Genomic DNA, 6,364 nt, shown 5'->3' on the forward strand with positions numbered 1-6,364 from the left:
CAGGGTAATGTACTTAAAAACGTTTCAACACTGACATTTAACATAAATCCAGACAAGTATTTTCTACAATAATTGATGTTTCTCTAGGCTGTAGTTAATCTATGTCTCTATGAGTGTGCATTGTGTAGGATAAGTGCTCAGAATGATAAAATTTTCCTCTGTCTTTTTCCTGTAATCTCAGCTATGTGTTATGCAGTAGTGATTACATTGGTGTCTTAGAACTTGTTGTTGCTTTCTCAAATGACACTATTAAACTTAAATAAATAACACAACGAAGAGAAATTACGGAAATATTGAATCTGTGCTTCAGTTTGATCTATAACAGTGTTATTAAACTGAAAACACAGTTGACAGTATTGATTAAGAGCTACAGCACTGTTATCCTTTCCATTGGTAAAAATTCATCTTACTTAAGACGGTTTTGGGCTTACTTGCTTAATGATGATATTCTTTCTTTTGATGTTTCTGGTTAATATTAATTTACTGAAAGTACTGTCTATATTTTGATTTAATTTTATTTCAGTTCACAGAAGGGCATGGAAGTAATGCTAAATAAGACTGTCTGTATTATTCAAACAATGTATGTTCCAGATTCAAATACTATAAATTCAGATAAAATATAGATTTCAGGTAATTCAATGGACTTCTCTTTTCACTGTTGTGAGCCCAAAGTGGAATGAGATCCTATGGTAATCTGAAATTTATAATTAAATAAAACGAATATGTTGTTTACACACATGACTTGTTTTCTATTCATTTCACCAGTGTCCTTATAGAAAGACTCAAGTGTCTCGTGACAATGTATAAGGTTATCAACAGGTTAACTGAATTTAAACAGCACTAGACTTAAAGTTATGGCCCTATTACCTTCTTAATAATCTGATTTAAAGATATTATTCACAAATGCACAGCTGGGTAGTAGGTATCAAGCTATTAACAACCTCTTACATACGCATGTCTCTATGTTCATTAGGTTTTGCAACTTCAGAGGTCTGTTAGACCTGTGATATGTGACTAGGTATCGAAATTTCGGATTACCATGTAAAAGGATGGATTTTCTAATGATGAAACGAGGTACTGTACCCCTCCAACTGGAAGTGATATAGATAAAAGTCGATTGTGATTTTATATATTCAGTTTACGAGAATGTCATCGATTCTGAAGAAAATTGACTGACATAACGTGAAAAATTGTAGAGCTAATCAATAGTATGTCAACTAAACCCACTGTCATAATGACTTACTGCAGTGAACTGTAATTATTACACTGGTGAGTCAAATTTATCATTAATGAAAATGTGTATTATCGAGAAATTATAATCGAGAGTTGATGTAATATGGTCATAACTACTAAAGCAGATACCCTGTTTCTGAAATTGACTATTACTATATTCAATTTTATGTAATGTACACATGTATTGATAATGTTAGTAAATTCCTATTTTCAAGGTATGAGTAAACTGTTGAGAACAACTTTTTTATCAAAACTTTAGAGATGTTTAAAACAACAGTTAAGAAAAAGAAAATTGAATAGGTCACAGTAGTATGCTTGATAATAATCACATATTAGAGGTTCACAGTGATCTTTTAAGTTACAAATTATGAAAGATCAACTTAAACAACAACTCTATTTTCACACTCAATTTTACATCATTTAAATGTCAATCTCTTTAGGACGACAGTAAAATACCATGGCAATGCTGGGATATAATATATAAGACATAACTACAGCAAAGTAGCACATTAAAAAAAATTCATTTCTACCATTAAAAGCTGGCTGGTGTGGCCATGCGGTTTTAGGCGCTTTAGTCTGGAACCGCGTGACCGCTACGGTCGCAGGTTGGAATCCTGCCTCGGGCAAGGATGTGTGTGATGTCCTTAGGTTAGTTAGGTTTAACTAGTTCTCAGTTCTATGGGACTGATAACCACGGATGTCAAGTCCCATAGTGCTCAGAGCCATTTGAACCATCTTTTTTCTACCAATAAATAAAAGAGAAAAATAACATCAGACTTTAGTCAATATTGTTGACACAGAAATATTTATTAATGACTTTCATTGGTATGCAACCATATGGACTTCCACAGTCAAGGACTAATTTAATTTTAATTTCTGAGAAAGTTGATGTCTTCAGCATGAAACCACACTTAAATTATTAATGTGACACTCGAAATATGTTAGTGTTGCAAGTAATAATGCCTCGGGTTACTGATGACTATGAACTTGTGTTTACAATCTGCACAGATTTTAGGTTTTTCAGACCATTCAAAACACTCTTAAGCTTCTACAATGCTAAATATGTCAAGTGTTTCAGTCTTTTCGATACTGCAAGTGCAAAGAAGTATCTCAACAGAAATAATGTTCCATAAATCCAAATTATGAACTGTGGAACAATCATGGCATATGTATGTGTGAAAGAGGACGTCAGTCATAACACAGCTTATGAAAATAGCGCAGTTCTTTCCTGTAGTCAAGTCATCCTTTCACTATATGTAGACTGGGACCCTTTGACCATCATAAAACTAACACAAATCTATAATATATAAGAAACTATCAGCCTCGATTGCGGTAATGAAACCAACCTTCACCTAGGTTTCAGCCCAAATAATTGAGCCTTCTTCAGAAGATATACCTGAATGTATAATTTGTCTAAGAGGGCATGGTCCAGAAATGAAACTAAAACAGCCCGAATAGGCGTAGTCGCATTTTAAAAATGCGGTACGTGCGTACTAAGTGAACACCAAGACTTAAGCTCTGGCGTGCGCCACGTCTCCATGGACTCCGTGCGGTGGACCTCGGGAGCTCACGTGAAACTAACTACGACTAGATAACGCGATGAAAAATCAACATAGCGGGGAACATTGCGCATGTCTGACTGAGACCACCAGCGTCAAAGATAAAAGACCGACACAGTTATATCTTAAAACAAATAACTTAAAGTAAAGTTGAAAATCTTAAACATAAATCCTCTGCACCAGGTTATGACTAAAATGTAACAAACTATGCATGGATTTATATAAGTTCTAACACACTACACCGACTTACACTATTAGAATATATCGGCCCTTTCACAACGAATACTGCATAACGCACCATTCGTTATCAATGAAAGATGACATAGGACATAAAACAGCGAAACTGTAGTATGTAAAGGCCATAGTGCAATATCTCGGTTAATCTGTACACAGATGGGCGAGTAGGTGTTTTATCAGTTTATGTAGATATACTTCTTATTGCTGACATGCACTGAATGAAGAATATTATCAAGATTAATTTTTTACCTTATTACTCAAAGTAATGCGTGAGTGAACGAACAACGCCCCTTCATTGCCATGTAATAGAAAATGACCAGCATAGGTCAAATTATGCTTTACGTGTAAAAAATACGGTAATTGCGTGAACGGAAGTGCAACGCCCTTTCACCGCCGTTATGGGGAGTACGTATATACCCACAGTGTTAAATTTGCCATATTGATGACCCATTATCTCAGAACCTGTGACAGAGATATGAAATTTTTGGGATGTATAAGTATCACATCTTTTCTGGTTACTGAACCAGAATCAAAATGTACAGAGAAATAATTAGCTAGATATGAATTTTTAAAAATAATGTTCAATATTTTCTTTTAAAAGTCCACTTCTTCTTCCGTAAGTAAAAAACCGTTAGTGGTAGAGATGTTTTGGGAGGTTCAGTAGCTGCAGTATGCTAAGTGGTAACATAGTGTAAAATGAGAGATGTGTATATGTAATAGTTCCTGAGATAATGGGTCAAATAGTTTTAAGAATGTCATTTCCAGCAAATCAAGTTCAAACATTTTATTTGATATTAACTTCCACATGGAGACATGCCAGATGCTAGAAACAGCCAGGCCCATAATCAGCATTATCTTGATTCTGCCTTGACTACCTTCAAACCTAGAGGCTTCCTTCTTTTCCTGCCTCTTGCTTCTTTAGTCATTTCCTCTGGTGCACGCTGGGCTTTCATGATCCAAAGTCGATCCATTCGCTGAAAGGCTTGCAATGTGTTGGCACCTGGAGTGATACCGAGTTCCTCTAGTATCCCAATTCTTCCCTTTATACAATCATTAAACGTCATCACAGCATCACAAACACCCAAGCATAGAGTTTTCCTTCCTGCAAAGACATCTTATAGTATGCGGGTCCAAATTACATTATTGAAATACTCATTCGGGTTTTGTGTTCGACCATGGAGACATTTGGAAAGAAGGTCAGGGTGAGCTAATTCTCTATATATTGGTTTAATAGCTTCCATTACTGCAGATAGTGTACTATTTTTGTGCCTAAATTGTTACTCGGTACCCGCTGCCTGAGCTTTGCGGTACTTGCTCCATGAATCAGCACCAGGTGGACAAAGATCATGTACAGATGAATCATCAGTGGAAGATTTGTGGGAGAATGTAGCCCACACTGCTCGTTTCATCCCTTGTAGGTCGTGTGTATTGTTTGTTACTGCCAATCCATAATAATGCTGGAGTTCATCAGTGTTTTTGTCTGTAAGTCTTCCTTTACCATTTAGAGTCTTTCCCTCTGATAACGTCTCTTTTCCTTCTGTCTGCTTCAATTTTCGGAGACGTGTTCCCATCCGTTTTGAACGTGACCCACACATTCAATCTTAACAATCTGCTTATCACCATAAGGTTGGCTTTCCACTATTGATTTGTAAGCTTTTGAATCACCATCCCCCAAGTACTTAGTGTAACACACACCTCTCTCCTGTTGTGAACGTCTGAACATAGAAACAACTGCAGTAGCTTCCATACCCCCGCAAGTTCCCTCATAATTCTTAGCACAATTTATTTTATGGCTTTCACGTGTTTCATCAACTGATTTTCACTGATGACAGTATTTAATTAGCAAGTCAGTGTCTAGAACTTTACCTGTGTCAGCACGAGTGATAGTTGCAACTGCATGTTTTGATGTGTGACCTCTCTTCTACCATGTGCCATCAACTACCACAGATAAATCTGTTGTGATATTTAATTCTACTGCTTCTTTATCAGCAGCTTTCAAAGAAGCAGCAGCAACAGATTTGACACATTCACCTATTACTTCTTTGTAATTACATGATATAGTTGGTGGATTTGGCAAGTTCAGCGTTGCACATAATACTTCAGCTGCAGTCAATCCTTTCCCAATGCAACTCATTCCATACAAGAATCTAACCTTGCTCTCGAACAAGTCATTCTTGCACTTTCAGAAGTCCAAAATGTTGTCGAGAGCCTGCAATCTTCGCACTGAATATCAAGTTTGTTAGCGAGTCCATTCCTCGCAGATGAGTCCTCAGAGATGCTAATTTGCCCACGACAAACCTTACATGACAAAGCATCTTGACAAAATTGTCCTAACACACTCATATGGTTCAAATGGTTAAAATGGCTCTGAGCACTATGGGACTTAACATCTTAGGTCATCAATCCCCTAGAACTGAGAACTACTTAAACCTAACTAACCTAAAGACATCACACACATCCATGCCCGAGGCAGGATTCGAACCTGCGACCGTAGCAGTCCCGCGGTTCTGGACTGCAGCGCCTAGAACCGCACGGCCACCACGGCCGGCCACACTCAAATCTAAAAGAACATAACACAAACTATTTTGATCTTGGCCAATAAATAAATCCTCGTGGTCTCTAAGTTTCCTCTTCGAAGCACTAGTAGGCGTGTCCTAATCATGGGTCTGTGAAAAATCTAGTTCAGGATCAACATTGAACTCAGATTTTGTGATATGCTGATTTCAATGGAAACGTCGCTTCTTAAAACAACCATTTCATTTCGTCATGTTGAAAAGAGGTATAAAAGCATATAATAACACACAAAACCACTATGTTTTAAAATAAAAACTTATGAAAAGCGACAACCACAAAGTAAATAAACAAAATGCATGTGCTATACCGCCATTTCTGTTTACACAGTGCATCCAGCCTCGTAACACGAACATTAACATGATTTCAAGGAATAAATAGCTGAAAACCACAGCCTTCTACATTGAATGGCTCAAGAGATAGAGATGCTTAGGCAAGTCAATGCAGAACGACCGGATGATATTGCACAAGTACTATTAACTTTCAAATGATAAAAACTACACTTCCTATTGGAATTTTTTGACAGCCAATGCATCGAATTATTCAGGACAGATCAAATATTAATAAGAGATAATAATCCGAAAATATCACATTTTGACCAATTCCGTCATACGTACTCCACTTATACTCTAACGACCGACAGAGGTCAAGTTCAATAGGCGCTAAAAAAGAGAATTATCGCCTCTAATATTGAATATATATGATATGATAAAACGTGCTTGAAACGAAAAGACACATAGGAAAATTTTATGGACACTTGACAT

This window comes from Schistocerca cancellata, chromosome 6 (genome assembly GCF_023864275.1).
Source record: "Schistocerca cancellata isolate TAMUIC-IGC-003103 chromosome 6, iqSchCanc2.1, whole genome shotgun sequence".
NCBI lineage: Eukaryota > Metazoa > Arthropoda > Insecta > Orthoptera > Acrididae > Schistocerca > Schistocerca cancellata.